Source organism: Herpailurus yagouaroundi, unplaced genomic scaffold (genome assembly GCF_014898765.1).
Source record: "Herpailurus yagouaroundi ecotype Mexico unplaced genomic scaffold, PumYag 29, whole genome shotgun sequence".
In the NCBI taxonomy this organism is placed as follows: Eukaryota; Metazoa; Chordata; class Mammalia; order Carnivora; family Felidae; genus Herpailurus; species Herpailurus yagouaroundi.
In genome coordinates, this window is record NW_024412377.1 from 79,863,185 (window position 1) to 79,885,126 (window position 21,942).

The 21,942-nt window shown below is 36.2% G+C and overlaps 1 long non-coding RNA gene across 1 annotated transcript; it reads right to left on the reverse strand.

Annotated features, from left to right (window-relative positions):
* Positions 1-3,305: 3,305 nt before the first annotated feature.
* On the reverse strand, positions 3,306-21,738 carry LOC121041283 (uncharacterized). Its single transcript, XR_005795650.1, has 3 exons — positions 21,666-21,738; positions 20,224-20,284; positions 3,306-3,510 (listed from the first exon to the last, which is right to left on the reverse strand). It is a non-coding gene; the product is annotated as an uncharacterized LOC121041283 (long non-coding RNA).
* Positions 21,739-21,942: the final 204 nt, after the last annotated feature.

The window sequence follows — 21,942 nt, forward strand, 5'->3', positions numbered from 1 at the left end:
ATCTATTGTGTGAATATTTGAGGACGTAAGAACAGAATTTTTGTTTCTTCTCCTCAGAGATAAGCACAACCTTATTTCCCTTGTGATTTATTTCAGTTCTGTCTTACAATAACTGATGTCATACTCAAAGCATGGTATTGGCTGAAGTTCTGGGGTATAGAAATGAAGGTTTTCCCTTAAGGAATTCACAGTCTAGCAAAAGAAGACAAGTAAATACATAAATATCTATAAAGTGAGTAAGTCTCTCTGGTACTTAAAATGAGTGCTCACTAATATTCAGTCATCTTCTCTCCTTTAGACCTGTTTGCACTAGGTGGGATCACATGCACTGAGCACTTTTGGGTAGAGGCATGCAAAGTTCCTGCATAGTGTTCCAGTTTCTTCTTCCCTCTTGAAATGATTGAGGAAGCCTCATGTTGCCATGGCAGACACACAAGAAGCATGGTGACTGATGAAGTCATTTGATGTAGAACAGCTACTCTGCGAAGTTACCAGACTTACATTAGGTTTTTTAAAGAAAGAAACAAACTTTGCCGGGATAACTGCTAAGATTTCAGGCCCTATTGTTACCACATCATGACAAAGACTATCCTGTATTATCTGCTTTAAATGAAGTATATGAGAAGTATTCTGAGACACAGGAGAAAACAATAGCAACAACAACAACAAATTCTAACTGGTAAATTAAAGATGTTTCCAAAGAAGAAGTAATATTTTAATTTTGTGTAAAAGATGAAGAATACTTCAATAGAAAGATTAGGGGATGAAGTTGAATAAGAATCAGTAGGGTGTCATAGGAAATATATCAACTTGATACAGCATTTTGTGCTATATGATTATAGCATGTATCAACTTGAATGATAGCATTTTGTGAAAGTAAAAAGAAAATACATTTGAAATACAGAAAATAAAGTCATGTGACTAAAATGTCCCGTTATTACTGGAAAAGTGGTAGGCAGGTATAAGGCCAATGTAGAGGTAAGTATGAAAAAATAGATTGGGGCCACTTACTTATTAAGGATTTTGATAAACCTATGCTCCTTGAACTTGATTTTGTATAATCTGAGAGAGTTATTAAAAGCTAGGAGACATTTTCTGGCAATCACTGAAGGACATGTATTGAACAGACTGTAACAACTATCATACAGTGTCTGCCCTGTGTTGCTTGCAAACTACCATCAGAGAGATTACACGGTTTTGACATCATTTGTGTAGGTCACTTGAAGTGTAGATTCCATGAGTGCAAATACTCAGTTTTAGAGATACTGAGGCAACCTCACAGTGGAAGTCACATTTGCTCTGAGTCTTCAATGATCAACCAGGTAGTGAAGACATGCTGCAGGAGGTAAGAAGGCAGGAGAGGAAGGACTTACTATATGAAATGCGATCTGTGACTGCATGCAGCCTATGCCTAGGAAGACAATTCAGTAATTGTTCAGGAGAGATAATACAGGCTCAACTGAAAAGTAGTAGTAGGCATAACTTGGAGATGGATTGAATGGGTTGAGAGATCTTGCATGCGTCCAGGAAATGAGTGATGTGTATCATTAGTTGCGATTAGTGAGATAAGAGAAGTAGCATGTTTGAAACACCATAAAGGATTATCTGACCTGTTTCAGCCTGGGTCTGTAATATAGCCTTGGTCTGGTGGAGCCAGTGAACTTGAGTGAGAAAACAGCCTTACTTCTGATGATAATGCTTATGTTTATATTGAATTTTCTTCAGAAACATGAAAGATCTTAAGACAGGGGTGCCTGGGTGACTCAGTTGGTTAAGTGGCTGGCTCTTGGTTTTGGCTCTGGTTGTGATCAGGTGGTGATCTTGCAGTTTGTGAGTTTGAGCTCCATATAGGGTTTCCCACTAGCAGTGTGGAGCCTGCTTGGAATTCTCTCTCTCTCCCTCTCTCTGCCCCTCCTCCACTTGCATTCTCTCTCTCAAAAAATAAACTCTTAAAAAATATTAAAACAGACAAAAATGAATTCTCTGAAAATAGTATTAGTGCTCTTGAGAATTGAAGGGGAAAAGTAAAATTAGGAGGTGGATATTTTATAATACTTGCAAATTCTTATGGGTATAGATCTCATTATTATGAAATAAATATTATCTTTTCAAGTATATATAGATGTTGATGTTATACATAAAATATATATCATTACAAAATGATACTGGACCCTTGTAATGTTTTGCCATCATGGTAAGCCTTTAATAACCTGATAATAAAAATATAAGTATTATCATAAGCAGTTTGCAGTTTTTTTATATTAAAAAGAAAATCCTATGGAAAGGTGAGAACCTCTGTTCTATTTCCTGGAGAATTACTTATATCACTGGTATATAGGAGCTATACGTCTGGGAGAATCTGAAAATAACAAATTGAAATTCATTGTTTGACTCTGAATGTAGAGTAAAAGGATTAGAGGTATAAATGATCTTGCTTTGAAATAATCGATAATATAAAATCTACACACCTAGAAAGGAAAACTGTTCCCAGGAGTCTTGAGGAAGCTCCCAGAACATCAGGTCTTGGGCAGAGATTTTAGTAATTTTTAAAGATTCCAATGCTTCATTTGCGTGTGTGTGTTAGGAGGGTGGGGTTAGTGGTAGGAGGCTTAGGAAGGCAGAAACACTGCAAGGGCCTCCTCGGCATGTGCCTCTTGAGGAATCAGAAAGTTTGCCAGCTGTTCACACTATTTTCAGTTACATTCTTCATCTGAAACCTGTGGATTCTATGCTTCATTTTGCTTATGGAAGCATTTGTTACAAAGCATATTGAAAATGGTTGGTTACTTTTTCCATATGTGAGGACTTTGATCCTTTGTGAGAAATTAGTTTATTGCAAATATAGAGTGACTTTGCTGAAAGCATTTTGTTCAACTTAAATACCAGAAGGTGATGCCTTTTATTGTTATTGCACTGAAAAGTCAAGGAGGGTTTAAGTAAATGTTTTCCTAGTAAATTGTAGAGGGAATCTGTAATTCTGCTTAGTGGAAAAATCTAAAATAAGCAATTAGCAAAGGCACCGTTTCAGAAAGACATTTCCCTGGAAGTCAGTTGTTAACTATCAGCGTGGAAGTGTGCCAACTGCTTGTGACCCTCTCTCTTGACTTGGAAATCCGTTAACACCAAGTAGCTGCTGATTTCATTTTGCAAAGTTTTCTTTGTTAATATCTCCAGATACTGTATAAGGCTTTCCATTGGCATCAACATTTAATTAAGTATAGTCAGCTTGTCTTTGCTTTGACTTTGATGATTTGAATTTCAACTGCCTTTAGGGAGAAAAATACGGAAGTATATTACTCACCATTTCACATCTGTTGCAGTTTAAAAGACTCAGTTGCCAAGAATTTTATGAAGCATCACTTAGTAATGATTCAGGAAATGATTAGTCAATGCATCTTATGCACAAAGTGGAGGGCACCCTCTGTTGTCCATCTTGCTATGATGCTTCTCTTCTGTGTCCTCAAAACATAGAAGCAGGCTATGAATTTGCAATTTCTTCTTCAGTGGACACTGATAATTGATAAATACATATAAGAAGATTGTTTAAGGTTTTAATCAGAGTGTGAAATCACAGAAATGGGGTGGTCTAAAAAGACCCTCATGCTAATAATTAAAAAAAAAAAAACTGGCTTCATTCTCAACTTGGATTTCCAACGTCACTTGATACCTCTGTGTGTCAGCTTTCTCTTTTGGAAAATGAGAACATTAATAATTGCACAATGTACATTTGTAAAGGTTTTATTGTTGTGGTTATTTAAATTTAAAGTGCAAATGAAGTTTCTGGCACTTTTTGTTTGGTTTTTGCAATTTTAAGAAATAAGCCCATGGAACTGATGACTACATCTTGAATATTTAGGTCTTTGGCTGAAAACTGATACATCATGAAATTTGCTTCTTTAAACTTTCTTCGTAAATGACCCCTGTGATCTTATTACTTCTCTTACTCCTCTGAAATTGCAATGGATCTTCTTTATTAGCATTTATCCATGTTTTGATTCTTCCTTTTAACATTCTGTTATGCTTATTTATTTATTTATATTGAAATAGTTAACATACAGTATTATATTAGTTTCAGGTGTACAATATGATTCCACATTTCTATATATTACTCAGTGCTCATCACAATAACTGTACTCTTAATCCCCTTTATCTATTTCACATATTTCCCAACCACCTCCATGTTTGATTCTTGATTTCTAATGGTTCGTACCTTAGACCTGTGCTATTTCTCTTAACATACATCTCATTAATTTCTACTGTCTCAAGTACCACACCATAAAAATGACCCTCAAATATTTATTCTAGTTTTATAAAGCCTTCAGTATCATATTTTCATATAGTTACTATGCTCTTCTTCTTATGTAGCACACAGTATGTCAAAGACGAACTCAAAACATTTATTTCAAATCTACTCCAGGTTTGATTCTTTGGCGAGACTATAGATGGGTATTCTGTTTTTCCATTGGGGGGCATACAATATTTGGTTTGCTCACTGCAGGTGGCTAGATTATCGTTTCTAGAGCTTTTCAGTGGGTGGAATTAATATAATCATTTTAGTGGACAGAGCTAATACATTTTGTATATATTATATACATGTATGCATATGTATATTGCATATGTCATGTAAGTGCGTATTAAAGATAAAATATCTCATGAACTCATAGTAATATTTGCTATAAAATTTTAGAATACAGCTTTTACTTATTTTGTTTTACATTTCATCTGTTTCTTCTTTCACATTCTTCTTGGAAACACTAGTTCTCAAGGATGCAGGGGATCTTAGAATTAGAGTATCCCATAATTTCTCATTTCTTTTATTCTATATCATCTGCATTATTGTCTTAAGATGACAATTCTAATTATGTTACTACCAACATTATTTATAAAAGCAATTATTGCTTTTTTTCGTTTGTTCTCCCCATTCTTTTATCCTTTTAAAATATAATTGTCCTGTATCTACATTGTCAAACATATAGTATTATACACTATAATGTCTCCTTTTGAACCCTCATTTAGTATTCTATAAGTAATTATGCATTTAATGCTCACCACCAGGCCTGGCAAAAGAATATATACTATATATATATATATAGTATATATATAATATCTACCTATATACTATATATATTATATATATATATACACACGCATTTATATATATTTAAATTTTTAGCTATATGATGTAACCTCCTCTACTTGTCAGTATACACATAAAACAAAGAGCTTCACTGATCAGGTATGTTCTTTATCTTCCTAAGGTAAGAACTGGTGACAGATTGTGTCAAATGGACAGATCCAAGAAATTTTTTCCCTAATTTCTACAAATATGTCTCATCCCCTAGGGAAAATATTGAGTTATATATTGATCATAAATACAGAATGGATGAATCCATTCATAGAGATGAATCCTTAATCTATTTCCTATTCAAGTACTCCTGTTTTACTTTTATGAAGCAGTAAGACATTTAAAAAGCTACTTTAAGTATTTGTGAAGACAACAGATAATCAGGAGATTAAAGTGTTAGTATAAGTACAATGTATTAATTTGTTAAATCACTGATCAATATTAGTTAATTCTTATATATTATCCAAAGTAGACACCCATATAAATGTTTGTGAGAATTCAGGTTTATGAAGAATTATACATTTACCTTTCTTCACATAAGAATATTTTCAATTACTGGCATCAACTCCTATGTGTTCGACTGTTATTGAAAAGATCATTGGTGAATAATAAGGCACACTATATCAACTATTGTCCAAAAGTAGATATTGTATTAACATATCAATTTATTTGTACTACAGAAATGCTGAGACAAGTTTAGAGAGGTCAAACATTTCTGCATAAAGCTTATTAAGAATAGACTTTGCTAACTCATTTCTACCTGCAAAAACTGATACTAAAATCTTATTTTGAAAATACAACGTATTTTCCTCCAGCAATTCATTCTTCAGATTTAGTTCTAAAAAATATGTTTATAGAGCATCATTATGTAGAAAGTTATATAGTTTTACTACATAGATGTTAAAATAGGAATAGTCTTCTGTTACTCAGCATGTAAATATAAAAGAGAATTGAATTAGAGACCATTCAGCTGTTAAAAGATAAATTGAGGAATATAAAATTTTTAAGAGTTTGTTTGAGCAAAAATTGACTGGAATGAGGCATCACCAAACTGGAAGTGGTCCGGATCCTTCCACCTTTGGGAGTGAGGGGTAAGACTTTTCTACTGAAGAGGTGGAACAAAGCTTATTTGATATGGTTTAAGAGTGACATTATTTGGAAAAGCTAAGTTGGCTGTTTGCGACTGATTGTCCTTAGGTTTTGATTTTTTAAACTTGAGGCACTTATAGGCTTAGGTTTTGGTTTGTTTTCATAGGCTACTAAGGTATTAAAACCATCTTAGTCTACTGGCCACATTGTTTAATTAATTTATCAGAACTTACGTGAATGTTCCAATAAGTTAAATGAATTGAATGTATATGTTTGGTGCCAAAACACTTTTTTCTTTGTCACAGAAGTTCTATAGCCAATAGATAGGAAAATGAGAGAAATATTTCTGTTTCTTTTTGCTAGTTTACCTAACACACTATGATTTACCCATTCTTTCTAATTATTTTAATTGAAAAAAAAAGGATTTAAAAAAAAGAAAAAAACCATCAATATCACTCAATAAAGACTGATTATTTTACATTATATAAGTCACTTCAAAACCAATATGTATTAATCTTCACCACTTCCAGCCACTATTTTTTGTGTCTCCTAATGGCATTATGAATAACTGCATCTTTGGAGCAATGGTGACTACCTCAGTATTTTCATTCAGGTAACTTGAGTTACCATTGCAGGCAGCTGTGCTGGACTTTTTGAATGTGTTTCTAAACCATTATGATACATGAAAATAAGTACAACAAAATTAAAATAATTAAGAAAATAAAAATTTAGGATATAAGCTTTGCTATCAGATTTGAGTTCCAATAATGCAAAAAAACAGATGCTTAATAATACTTGGTGAATGAATGAAATAATCATTCAGACATTCAATAAATCCTAGTTCTAATCCTTATAGAGTAACATTGGGCAGGTTATTTGGAAAACTGAAACACAGAAATGTTATTTATAAGACAGGGAATAGCTCACAGACTTGGAGTGAGGACAAATGACATATTGTATGCAAACATCTGAAAAAGTGTCTCGAGAATAATAATTGGCCAATAAATGTTCCTTTGTCTTTCATCTTTCCTGAAGACTTTTGTGCTGTTTTTAGCAATATGCTGTCAAGAAGGCTGTCAACCTCTGTGTGACTTTAAATAAGGGTTTTTATTTATGCAGTACCATAGAACTGGGCTTCTAACCAGACAAAGGCGCTCACTCTATCCAAGGCTTAATCTGGAAAATAGCTTGAAGTTTATCAGACCATAAAGTTGCTTGGAGAATTTTAGCACTCTAAATGGATATCTAGGAAAACATTTCTTGAACATCTTGAATGAAACATAACTTGGAATCTTTCAAGAGGACTGTTACCAGAAAATTCACAGGAATGAAGAAAACTCTTTTCATTAGATAGGTTTTCTCATATGAAAGGAACATATTGCTGAGCCAATTTAATTAATCTTCTTTTCTAGGTTTTAGCATTTTTACTTCTTGTGTTGGATGAAATCAGATCAGAGTAGGAGATTAGTAATGGCAGGTGAATTTTTTAATAGAACGAGAACATGTTCTTTTGCAGCCTGTTATTTTGTTTCTTAGCATATTGACTTCCCCTTTTGTTTCTCTGATTTCAACAATGATCACTTTTGGCTAAATGCAATTCTCAATTTTATTCTATTTTCTCTCCTAGTAAACAGTAACATTAAAAAAGTAATCATATTTATGCCAAATCCAGTGTCTTTTTCTTATTCTTTAAAGTTAAATTTTCTGCAGATATTACATCTGCTGTGTTTCTCTTCTTTCTTGAATCTTGGCTTTCAAAGAGTACCTGTATTCCAGTGATCTTACACTTCCAGAAACCCTTGCTCTATTTTCACCCTTCACTATCCAGTTCCATCAATACAGGCTTTCCTATAATATTTCATGCTCACCCATCCTGGTAGATATGTGATGTGCCACCACGAACACCTTTAAAGTAAGAAGTAATTATAACTCCTGCTGGGTGTGCACTGCCAGAAGACAGACCCCACTAATAGCACCTTTAAGGAGTTACCTCAGTTGAAGAGGGACATGTAGCCAAGGGTCATGCCTAGTTCCCTGGGCAGTCATTTCCAATGGCTGATTGGTATAGAGGTGTAAGGCCCAGCCTCTGCTCCATCTTGGGATGGAGAATAAAGGGTCATACCATCTTTGGAAAACCTTGGAGGATTAGCTGAAGTTTCTGTTGTAACTTGATCCTACCTTGAATGCAAATTGTGTAGCCACTCTGGAGAACAGTATGGAGGGTCCTTAAAAAGTTAAAAATAGACCTACCTATAATCCAGCAATGGCACTACTAGGTAGTACTTTTGTCTACTTTTGGATTTTTGCTACTCAAAGGATACAAAAATACATATTCAAAGGGGTACATGCACCCAAATGTTTATAGCAGCATCATCAACAGCCAAGCTACAGAGAGAGAGCCCAAATGTCCATCCATTGACCGAAAAGATGTGAGATACACACACACACACACACACACACACACACACACACACACACACACAATGGAATGTTGTTCAGTCATCAAAAAAGAATGAAATCTTGCCATTTGCAATGACATGGATAGAGCTAGAGTGTATTATGCTAAGCAAAATCAGTCAGGTAGAGAAAGACAAATACCATATGATTTCACTCATTTGTGGAATTTAAGACACAAAACAGATGGACATATGGGAGGGGGAAAAAGAGGGAAACAAATCACAGACTTTTAGAGAGAGAACTAACTGAGGGTTGATGGAGGGAGGTTGGTGGGGGATAGTCTAGATGGGTGATGGGCATTAAGGAGGGCACTTGTTATTTTTTTTTTCAACGTTTATTATTTTTTTTTATTTTTGGGACAGAGAGAGACAGAGCATGAACGGGGGAGGGGCAGAGAGAGAGGGAGACACAGAATTGGAAACAGGCTCCAGGCTCTGAGCCATCAGCCCAGAGCCTGACGCGGGGCTTGAACTCATGGACCGCGAGATCGTGACCTGGCTGAAGTCGGACGCTTAACCGACTGCGCCACCCAGGCGCCCCTTGTTATTATTTTTTTAATGTTTTATTTATTTTTGACAGAGAGACACAGACAGTATGAGCGGGGGAGGGGTAGAGAAAGAGGGAGATACAGAATCTGAAGTAGGCTACAGGCTCTGAGCTGTCAGCACAGAGCCCGATGTGGGGCTTGAACTCACAGACTGAGAGATCATGACCTGAGCCAGAGTCAAACGCTCAACCGACTGAGCCACCCAGGTGCCCCAAGGAGGGCACTTGTTATGATGAGCATTTGTTTTATGTGTATTGTATGTAAGTGATGAATCACTGAATTCTACTCTTGAAACCAATGTTACACTGTATATTAACTAACTAGAATTTAAATAAAAATTTGAAAAGAAAAAAAAAAAAAAGGAAAGCATATCCCATCTTGACCTCTCCTTTTCCCCAATGTATTGATCCCAAACATACTCCCTAATAAACATCACACTGACTAATCTCCATCTCAGAGCCTGCTTCCTTGGGAACCCAACTTGTGAAAGTCATCTTTTTATTCTCATGCCATATACCCCTTTCTGATGTAATCTCAAGCTCTCTGTAACTCAACTAACGTCAGATGATATCCAACTCTCTCTCTTGCTCTGGGTTCTTTTCCAGACTTCAAATACTGATTTCATACCTAGTGTAGTACATCTTTATTAAGGTATCAGCTCAACCCTTAACCCAAGCTCAACCCATAACCAGCTTCTCATCTTAGTTCCACATCTCAGTTAATGGCAACAAAAGTTACCCTCATAGTTCACCTTGAAACCTTGGAATCATTACTTTTTCCTATTTCTCCTTCACTTTCCCGAATCAATTTCTTCTCAAATCACGTATGTGTTATTTAGGTAATGACTCTTAACTCTATCTCCATTGTCACTTAGTTACATTTTTTTTTCATTCATTCACAAGGGTTTACTACATCTCAGTCCCAGGATGAAGCATTTATTGCCCCTAACATGGAAAATTGTCTTTATTGTAGTTGATTCTCCCTTTCTTCTCTTCCCAGCCCAACTTATCACAGCTAAAACCTAAACACAGCTAAACATACCTAAACATACCTAAAACACAGCTATGATCATGGAATAGTTATGTTCAAAACCCTTAAATGTTTCCTCCTTTTTCATTGAGTATAACCCATATTCTTCTGCTTGCCATTCTAGCTATTTTAAATCTATCCCTGAAACCATTTCTGAAACACTTCTCTCTCCCTATACTCTTCTCTTCAATCAGTCTTCACTCAGTCTTTTCCCAGTCATGACACCCATATGTTTTCAGATCTCCATGATAAGTATGTGTGCTCTGCTTAGAACACTGTTTTATTTTTTATGCAGGGTGTTCTAAACTCATCTTTTAAATCTCAGCCCCAATTTTGTCTTTGGGTGGACTTCCCTGAACTTTAGGTAAAATTTATCCCTCTTTCCATGTTCTGTTACTGGTTTCTCTTATAGGAGTCTGACTTCCTCTATGCCAGGAGCCACATCTTCCTCATGATATATATTAATATCAAATATTTTAAAAGCTACCTTTTGTGGAAGCAAATGAGGTTCCTACTTATATTAATGAGTAACCAACCAAATAATATATTTTTTTTCAGTTTATTGATTTGAGTACATGTTCTTTTGCATTTTAGCAGTGTCATCTACATAATATTTGGCTTCAAAAAGTTGAATTGACTTTCTAATTAAAAAAACAAAACAAAACATGAGTAACTGCACATTCTCTACTCCAACTTACCCAATAAAATATAGCTGCACAGTTGAGGCATTGATTAAGGTTTGCACACACACACATACAGGAGGAAAGACTATAGACACATATATACATAAGTGTGTGTGTGTGTGTGTGTGTGTGTGTGTGTGTGTGTGTGTAGTGCTACTAAAGACTAATATGAGACTTTTGGTTCCATGAAGGCAGAAACATGTTTGTGCATCGCAGTATCACAGCTGCAGCTCTAGCATCAAGTAAAATGTTTGAAATTACTAGGACATGAGTATTTACTAGTGAAAACATAATTTAAATCCCATCCTGAGTACTAAATTCTTGCTTTTTTCAATCCAAATCAGGAGCAGGCATTATTTTATCCTAAATCCTTAATTGATATTCCTTTTGGCAACAACTAGGTAAATTAGTCCTTGTGCTTTTTAGACTGTGGATGAAATTTAAATGGCACATGGGGTTAATCTCATTTGTGTGTAATCTTGTAACCCAAAGGGTGTCTTGATGCTGAAACAATACATAAGCATCAGGTACTTCTGGCATTGGTTGCCTCTTTGGTACTCCTCTAATGTAGCAGTTTTCAAGTCATTTCGACTCACCTGTGTCCCCAAATGTCCCAGTTATACTCTAATTATTCTGACTTGATTGAAACCAACACTGCCTTTAAATTATGAGAGTATTTTAAGGGTACTTTTGTTAAGTCTATGGCATAAAATGGGTTATTTTCCTCCTCTAAATATTGCACAAAGGTGGAAAAATATATTGATATCAAGTAAGCTTTTATTTTTAAATAGAGCTTTGTGACAATAAAATTAAATTCTTCTGGCTTTGACATATTCCACTGCCTCATTCTACTAATGAATATTTTTCAAAACTTACTCCTGTTAAATTTTAAGTCATTGCACTGCATATTTTGTCCCTCATTTAAGAGAGCTTCTTAACTGAGGCCTTAGTAAAGAGTAACTGCTTACTTAATTTTTTCTACTTTCTCATACCCATTTTAGGCCTTTCACCAAACGTATGTTTGTGTGATTATCTGTATAAATTTTCCTTGTAACTTGACTATTACCTTATTCCAGAGAAGATTTAAGAAGATTGTTTATGGGGATTATACTTTGGGTATATACATGTGTTTAGATATACATCAATTTCATAACCATTTCACCTTTATTTCAATACTTATCATTGGTTAAATGTCCAAAATTGAGATTAAAATATCTGTCACATGTACCAAATTACATAAATGTGTATAATTTGTCTTCCTGTCATAACAGATAAAGGGCAACTAGTCAATGAGCCAAGACCCATTCCCATTGATTGGGATCAAAAAGTTAACAGGAGAGCACATGGGTGGCTCAGTTGGTTGAGCATCTGACTTTGGCTCAGGTTATGATGTTAGGGTTCGTGAGTTCGAGCCCCTCATTGGGCTCTATGCTGACAGCTCAGAGCCTGGAGCCTGCTTCGGATTCCGTGTCTTCCTCTCTCTCCCTGCTCCTACCCTGCTCTCTGTCTGTCTCTCTTTCTCAAAAATAAATAAACATTAAAAAGTTTTAAAAAAAATTTAAACAGGAACCAAGGTGGGAGGGTGAAGTGTTCTCTAATTAATGAAAGAATCATAAGAATATTATTAGTAAGTCTCCTGTTGTGTGAATAGCTTCTTGACACATCTATAAAATACTTCAGGGTTAAGATCAGCAGCATAATTAAGATTTATTTTTCCTCCTGCATCTTTTTTTTTTTAAAGTAAACTCTAAGCCACAGATAAGGCCCGAACTCACAACCCCAAAATCAAGAGTTGCATGCTCTAGGGGTGGCTGGGTGGCTCAGTGAGTTAAGTTATGGACTCTTGGTTTTGGCTCAGATCATTATCTCACAGTTTCTGGGATTGAGCCCTGTGAAGGGCTCCACACTGACAGTGTAGAGCCTGCTTGGAATTCTCTCTCTCTGCCCCTCCCATGCTCATGTGCTCTCTGTCTCTCTCAAAATAAATAAATTTTAAATCCAAAAAAAAAAAAAAAAGAGTTGCATGTTCTACTGACTAAGCTAACTAAGCACCCCACCCCTTCCATCTTATAAGTACTTTTTAAAAAATAATTGACAAGGATGGACTTAGATAGTTACAGATAACTTGGAGGTAAGAAAAAAATTTGGATCAAATAAATGGTGTCACAACTTGCACATGCAGTACCAAGTTAATGCTGAATATGATTTGACATATTTTCTTTAAAAATCTATTGTTAGAGTTGGTGAATATTTAGCTAGTCAAGAGTTTTCCATTTCCCCTGGTGGTAAAGATTTGATTTCATGTTTGGGATTTAACTAATCTCTGCAAGCAAAATTATAACCAAAAGATTTTGTGGGCTGAGCCTCTGGGGTATAATAATTATTTTTCTTATTTCATAGAAGAGTCTCAACATCATGGCTGTGTTCAGTTGCACAGAAAGAATTTAAAGAAGATAACTGGTAGGAAAGTGAAGGTACTAGGGAGCTCAGCCTAAAGCCACATTTGCTTAAAAAGACTGCGATTTCTGTTTGGATTGTTTGTTTACTTGATTTGGCTAGGGAGGAGACCCCCTAGAAATCATAGGGGATATTTTTCTATATCACTTTCCTACTGTCAAGCCACTCCTTGCCACTAATACTAGTTCTCAATTAATGTTGATTAATTGAGATTAACTGGTTGATTAAAGCCCAACCATTATTCAACATTTTTCTAGAAATCAAATGCAAATGTATTCTTATATTATCTTACATTTCCTCCATTATAGAACTATCATATATACTATGATAGTAGTGTACTATATCATATAGTAATGCCTGTCAATTTCTAGCTGTTCCCCCATGCCTAATTCTGACTGTAAGCTCAATGAGTCAGGAGTGACATTTCAATCCTTACTGCAGCCCCAGAACTATCCAAGGGTCAGACACATAAAATAGATGTGCCCAATTGATGTTGAATGAAACAACCATGAGAAGATCATCTTATAAGTATTTTCTAAGGCTGTTAGACCCAGAATGAACTTCAAAAACTTACTTAACATTTCCCTAAGTAAAAGACAAATGTATCAACAGTGCATAGCATTTTCAGAACTGGAATTTCTCCTGGCAATAGTCATTTTTTTTTTAAAAACTGGGATTTGAAAGAAAGCCTTGAAGCTACTCAGTCACTAATGGACTGCTTTCCCTACCATGTTTGGTGTTAAGCAAGGCAACTGGCAAATGAGCTTTTTTCTGTTTCATTTTTTGAAATGTGCATACAGGATTGTGAGGGGGCAATTTGTTTTTAAATTTTTTTCTTTTTTTCAACGTTTATTTATTTTTGGGACAGAGAGAGACAGAGCATGAACGGGGGAGGTGCAGAGAGAGACAGAGACACAGAATCTGAAACAGGCTCCAGGCTCCGAGCCATCAGCCCAGAGCCTGACACGGGGCTCGAACTCACGACCGTGAGATCGTGACCTGGCTGAAGTCGGACACTTAACCGACTGCGCCACCCAGGCACCCCAATGAGGGGGCAATTTTTGAGTGTGGGCTTAGGGTGACCAACTTTCAGCTCGTAAACAGGTTAGGTATATCCAAAAAGCCATCGATGGAGTAAAATGTTGTATTTCATTCTTTGAGCTAGTTGTGATATTGTCCACATATTTGGATTGACATTTATTTGCAGTGGAATAAAGTACAGAAATACCTAGAAAACTTTTGTGTGTGAACAAAAAGGTGACCCTGGCCAAGGAAACTTCTAAATCTTCAGAATATTCATTTAACAATAACAAGAGCCTCTATTTACTAAAAGCTCATTATGTATCAGCCCTTTCATATGCATCAGTTTTTTTTAATTTTTTTTAAAGATTTATTTATTTTTTTAGAGAGAGACAGACTGAGTTTGAGAAGAGGAGGGGCAGAGAGAGAGAGAGGGAGACACAGAATCCGAAGCAGGCTCTGAGCTCTGAGCTGTCAGCACAGAACCTGCCTGGGGCTCAAACTCATGAATTGTGAGATCATGATCTGAGCTGAATTTGGACACTCAACCGACTGAGCCACCCAGTTACCCCCATCAGCTCTTTTTATATTACTTAATCCTCAGAAAAGCAAAATGAATTTAGAATTATTAATATGATCCCTTTAAAGATGATACAACTAAAACTGAGAGAGGTTAAGTAACATTCCCAAAGTGACACAATTTATAAAACATGAGTGAGATTTATTATTAATTTTTAAAACAGTTTTTCTTTTAATTTATTTGGAGAGAGAGGGAGAGAGAGAATATTATGCGGGCTCCTCACTGTCAACACAGAGCCTCATGCAGGGTTTGAACTCACGAACCATGACACCATGACCTGAGCTAAAACCAAGATTTGGACACTTAACCAACTGAGCCACCCAGGAGCCCCTTGAGTGAGATTGAAACTCAAATCAGCTCTCAGACTTGCGTTTTTAATCACTATGTTTATTATATTGTACTTAATTTCAGATGATGCTGAAGGGGGGCATCTGGGTGGCTCAGCCGTTTAAATGCCTGACTCTTGATTTTGGCTTAGATCATGATCTCATGGTTTGGTCAAGCCCTGGGTTGGGCTCTGCACTCATAGCAGAGATTCTGTCTCTCCCTCTCTCTCTGCCCTTCCTCGGCTCATGCTTTCTGTCTCTCAAAATAAATAAATAAACATTTTTAAAAAATTAATAAAATAAGATGCTGAAGTAGAATATAATAAATGTGAATTTTTATACTGTAATACCAAGAGCTAACTAACTTCAGTAGAATTACTGACATGCTATCGTGCTATGAAAGATTTCAAGAATTGTATGAGGTAAATAGATAATAAACATACTCATCTTTAGCACCAGTTTCACAGTTTCTTGTGGAAAATTAATTGCATGCCTTTTTTCTTCCCTACGGCATTTAACTTTTTTTTTTTTTTTTTTTTTTTTAATCCATTTGCCAAGCTCTGGTTTGGAGCCTGGAATATTAAACTGTCATCTCCCAACCAAAAAAGGACAAGAGTGAAATGAAAATGGATCGCATCCCAAATAACTAAAAGTTTTTTTGGCATTGTTTAATATTTGGAGGGAAATAAGTGAACTGTAATATAACAGAGCAGAAAGCTCCTCGCTGTCATGGTTTGACTACTGCTTTTAACCTCAGAATTAAACAGAACAGAACAAAACACATTTCCTCAGCCCACAATATTCAGTCTCACAGCACCATTTTTGGAGTCAAGTACCCTATCTTTAAATCTACTCTTTTTCTTTTCTAAGCCTCTGAACAGGACACCTCGTATGGTTTTTGCACAGAGCTGTCATTCTGTTATTTAAAGATTATTTCCTTTGTATTGGAGGGCTCTACGTCCTTGGTTCCGTTAAAATTATAAAGTGAAGATGTTCATAAGGTCTATTCCGTTTGGAGGAGTAATGTTTTAAAAGACAGAATCTAGAGTAACGTTTCAAAAGATGGAATTTAAACAGCTGTAGATGAACATTATCTACAGGGAGCATACTGTGCAACCTACTGTATAGAGATGTTTTTGCCACCTGTTTTGCAGGGGTTGTTTTTTTGTTTTGTTGAGTTTAAAGATATTGCTTCCGAAGTCTCCTACCCTTCACGCGTTGTTTCCTTCCCCGCTCCCCTCTTTAGTTTGCATTTCAAGACACATTTGCATGAAAAAAGTCCTGTCCTTTAGAAAGCTTTATCTGTTCTGACTTTGGGTGGATTGACCTCCTGGCCATAATTAGTAATGAGAGAGCTTCAAAAGGCTGCAATCCCCCATTCTTTATCTCAGGTTCCTTTCCCTTTATTTAATAAATTCCCTGCCCCCAATCTCAATGGCAGTCCTTCCTTTCACAAACCCTCTACCTTTCCTTTGACCTTTGGTCAGGAAACTCATTTTCCCACTGTATTTGTGAGATTTTTACTTAAAGTGCTAGCATCAGCATCACTGCCTGATGTTCCCACTTGTCACTACCTCCATTTTACACCTCACTGCAAAAACATGCTTCCTGAGTAGTGGCAGTTCCAAGCTTCTGCTGCACGATGACACCTACTAACTCCTAATCATCCTTGATCACTCACTTTGGACTCTCTTGACCCTCCTAATCTGGGAAGGTGTCCCTGCCTTGTACTACCATACCAGTCTGTGCTTCCACTGGCAGAACATCTATCATATTGTTGCAATTGTTTATTTATGTATCTATAAAGTCCATGGAAATGAGGACCACATTAATTTTGTCTATATCCTCTATCTCCTAACATAGCGTCTCACACTTAAAAGGTGCTCAGTAAACATATATGAATGAAAGAGTAAATGAATATTGTCCAGCTGCTCTTTGTGCAGTGCTTTGTTAAGGTTTGTTGGGAGGGGGTCCACTAAAGGCAGAGATGGGGGTATAACCTTTGGCAAGTGGTTATTGGCATTTCTGGAGTGTTCAGCCCTTGATACCCATCCACCAGGCTGCTCCACAAATAATTGAGCAGGTGAGGAGCTGGAGAGGTGGGGGCAGGTAACTCTGAAGAATAAACATCATGAACAAAGGCACAGAGGTGGGAAAATGACAAAGAACATATGAGAGGGTCTGAGGTGGCTTCCAGGCCACATCAGCCCTAAACCATTTCCATCTTTCCTGCCAGTCCCAGGCTTTGGAAGCTTCCAAGTTTTATTTCACATGCCACTTATTTCATAATGCTTTTCATGTTCCCAAGAAAGCTAGATCTTTTAAGTTCCTTTAGAGTCTTATAATTTTTTTAGTGAAAGGGACCTATTTTGAACTATAGTCATTTGTGTGCATGCCATCATATCTCACCTGCTTAAAGGCAAACTCTCTGAGGGGAAGGTCTGCTCCTTACTCATCCCCTCCTCTTCTGCCCAGCATAGAAATTGAGCAGATCGTAGGCATTTCTATTATTATTATTACTATTATTATTTCACCCTTAGACTTTAGGGTGAATGTCTTTATCGGTGGTACATGATATGTAATAAATGAAGAAACCTATGTTCTTTGGGCTTTGTCTACCTAACAACCTGTTGTGAACCTATGTGGCTTTATGGACTACTAACATATCTTGCCACTGGTAACCTACCCCTGGGCCAGAAGTCTTGTGTATGAAGTTTAGATATTGCAGAAGCAAGGTAATGTTTTCCATTACTTTTAAATTAACAACAAACTAGTTACATTTTAACCTTTAAGCTAGTTGGGAAAACCATCATTTGAATCAGAAAAACTTTGACCATAGAAATAGATTTGTGTTCCTTCCTGTTTTGCTATTTCTGCCAACTGGAAGAGCAGAGGTAGTCATGAAGGAGACATGAAATATCTGGCAGCACAGTTTCTCATTAAAACAGTACATCTAGGCTATCTATGTGGCTATCTATGGCTATGGGTCCATGCTGGTAAGTGTCCTGCTCTGCTCTGTACGATGAAACAGTTGAGAAGCTAAGTTTCTGTTTCTCAGAGCATAGATATATGACCTTGGATAAGCCTGTTAGTTTGCAGATCATAGTTCCATAATTTTTAAAACAATGCAGGTCAATCAGGTGATCTTGAAGGTCCCTTCTGGCTTCACATTTGTAGGATTTTCTGACATTTTAGGAAAAGCAAGGAGAGAAATGATTGACTTACAACTTTTCTTTCCATCTTACGCTTGAGTCTGTTCTTACTGCAGAGGGACCTATTATGGCTGAGCCTTCCATAATGTAAAATGCTAGAAAATGCATAGGCATTACTTCTCTTTTAGCTTCTACTTTATTCTACTGGGTAAAATTTTGCTAGGTTCTGTAGGTTGCATGCATTGCCCAGCAATGATATATATGCTAATAGAGGTAAGAGTCAATAGGCCCAGACAAGCTCTTCCTTCTTTCAAATGGCAATAGATTCTATTACAATTTTCAGCATATTTTAAAACAACTCAAACTCAATTCCTTAAGTTATTTAACTAATAGTTATATCCTTTTTTAATAGGAGGAGAATGTAATGGATTTATAATTTGTTTGGATATATAACACCACTATTTAACTCTTCATTTCTTTTTTTTTTTATTTTTAATGTTTTATTTATTTTTGAGACAGAGAGAGACAGAGCATGAATGGGGGAGGGTCAGAGAGAGAGGGAGACACAGAATCCGAAGCAAGCTCCAGGCTCTGAGCTGTCAGCACAGAGCCCGACGCGGGGCTCGAACTCACAGACCGTGATCATGACCTGAGCCGAAGTCGGCCGCTTAACCGACTGAGCCACCCAGGCGTCCCTTACCTCTTCATTTCTAAAGGTACTGAATGATATTAATTTATTTTAGGGAGTGGGGAGGCAATACAAAGTGTTTGGCCTCTGAAATTGTTAAGGTATCCTTTTTAGGGGAATTTTAAGACACCTGAGAAGCCTATGAAAAAAGAAATGAAAATCCACTATAAATCTTGTACTTAGAAGAAAACATTTAAGCACTGAAAGGGGTGAACCAGCAGAGGCAGGCATATAAAGAAAAAGGGATGGTAGAAGGGAAAAATATGTTAGCTTTTTCATTTAAAAATTTTGAAAATCAATGGATTGAATTTTTATTTTGCAAAGTAGTTGATTCTGTTTAGTTTTCAAAATATTGTTCTCACATTTTGAATGATTTTAAACTTTACAGATCTTGGAAAATTTCAAATTTGAGTTCTGTTGAGTGGAACTGGATTTAAAATATGTACTTAATGCCATCTGCAATTGCTAAAACTGAAATAATGTTAACATTTTTATAATACCATAGAATAAATAATTAATTCTCACTAATTTAAATTTATATTTATATCATTTTTCATAGAACTCTTAACAAATTCACTCCTCCATTTCTACCGTTAAAGAAAAAAACACCACTTCTATCCAGTAAATTTTATCTACTGTTAATTTTTCTCTATTTGAGGTTATTTATATAACACCAATGGAAAAACAGTTCAGTCACCAATAAGATTCTAGGAGCTAATTCTCCAAAGTTTAGTTCCATTTGTTTTTACATAACTACCTTGCTTTGTAAATATTTAATGTGAAATTAGTCACAGTGATTTTATAATTTGTTTAAAAAAATTACCGCTGTCAAGAGTGGCTTTTCCCTATAGCCCCTTGTTTTGTGACAATAAAATAAAATAGGTAAAAGAGATAAAAGAATGACTTTGGGCACTGATGAGGATTTTTGACTTTAACCTGCCAAGCAGCCAAAAGAATTTTAGGCTTCCACAATGATCTGTCTACATTTTATACTATATGAAGAGCATGCTGTGCTGAGCCTAGCCCCATAGACACTTTGATTTAAAGACTTAGTTAATCTTAACTCTTACCTGTACATCCTGAAATGGCCCCAAGTCCCATCCTCAGATAGTACATTTCCTCTTGGGAAGCCTTGGGATAAAAAGAGAACTTATGATACTCTAGTAAGAAGTTACATATGCAAGAAAGCAAGGTAAGATCAAGCAGAAAATGTAGACCAGGACTTGAGATGCTTTAAACTTGCTGAGAATGTCCTCTTGAGCAGAAATAGTTTTGGGGCAGAAGACTTCAAGGCCTGAAAGACACAGGCTTCAAGTCATTTCTGCCAGGTCAGAAGAGCTGATCACAGATGGGAAAAGACATTTTCATTTTCAACCACAAAATTGCTCTTTATTCCTCCAAAACAATGAGGAAAGTGAAACTGGAAGCAAGACAGCACTTTGCTGGTTTTCTTTTGGGTGAGAATTTGTTCACATAGCTCTAAGTTCAGAACATAATGTTATATTTTGGAAACATCATGGTATATTGTTAGGGGATGTAGTGTCACACTGAGGGATGTTCATTTCACAAAAGGGATTTTAGTGCTAAAATGCAACCAAATACTATGTGTGTGTACTACATACATACATACTCTATATGTAGTATAAAGTAGTATATGTAGTATATGTAATATATATGGCCTGAGTTTTGGATCTATTTTAAAGAGGGGAAGAGAAAAAAAATATTGTTTTAAAAAAACCCCACCAAAATTAGAATGCTAAATACCTTCGTTTTTATTTAGAGGCAGAATTTCTCTGATACTTGATTCACCTCTAGTGCAGAAGAGAAAGATTTAAATTATTCCCTGTGAATTTTTCCCCCTTCTATGACTATTCAGATTAATCATTAGGGTGGAATGTCTCTATATTTGCAACAAGGACTGCATTTCTGAGCTTAGAGTATGGCATAAATGGTTTTGTCAAAAGTGATTGAAACATGAGGCAGTCCCTGTTGTATGCCGGTTGCATCTATTCATGTTTCATTAATGCCTCCAAGTCCTACAGATAACAGTCTCCATAGCATACTCTCTTCTTTCAGAGAGTTGTAGGGTAGAGAAAGTGGGGACTGGGTGCAAAGAAGTGGTGCTTAACACCCTGACTTGAAATGAGTGACTCCTTTGTAGCACCCTGATGCCACTTCATTCCTACTGGTTTGTTCTTTCCAGCTGAGTTGAAAATTATTCCTGAAATGAACAGGAATGTTTTTATGTTTTTTTATATTTTCTCGCTTTTTCAGAACATTGAGGTTATCTCTGCCAGTAGCAGGCAGTGAAGTATATTATTAATAATTAAGGGTATCATTTCAATGTTGAAACACTGTCTATTGTGTGCTGATCATTGTGGAAGCCTGAAATTCTTTTGGCTGCTTGGCTGGCTCCTGCTAAGAAAGCCTCAGGGATTCTTGGACCTGTATGTGGTTCTGGAAGAAACAGCTCGAGCCTATTGGTCTGAGCCCAGAGAGGGGGTGAACTTACCTTTGGACCACGAACTCCAGAACTCAGCTAGCCCTGGGCAATACCAAGTTACAATTTGGTCTTCTCAACCCTTAAAGAATAAGAAATACAGAATGAAATGGCATTTTCAGTTTGAAAGACATTGCTACAATACTTGATGGTGATGTTTCTTGAAGAAAGAATAAATCTTGTTCCCATTTTGAAAGCAAAGGGGCTGCTGATTCATTTTTGACAACCGAGCACTTCTCCAGCTCTTGGCATTTCCTTAGGCCAGTCTTTCCTTTTGTCTTTGCCCTGT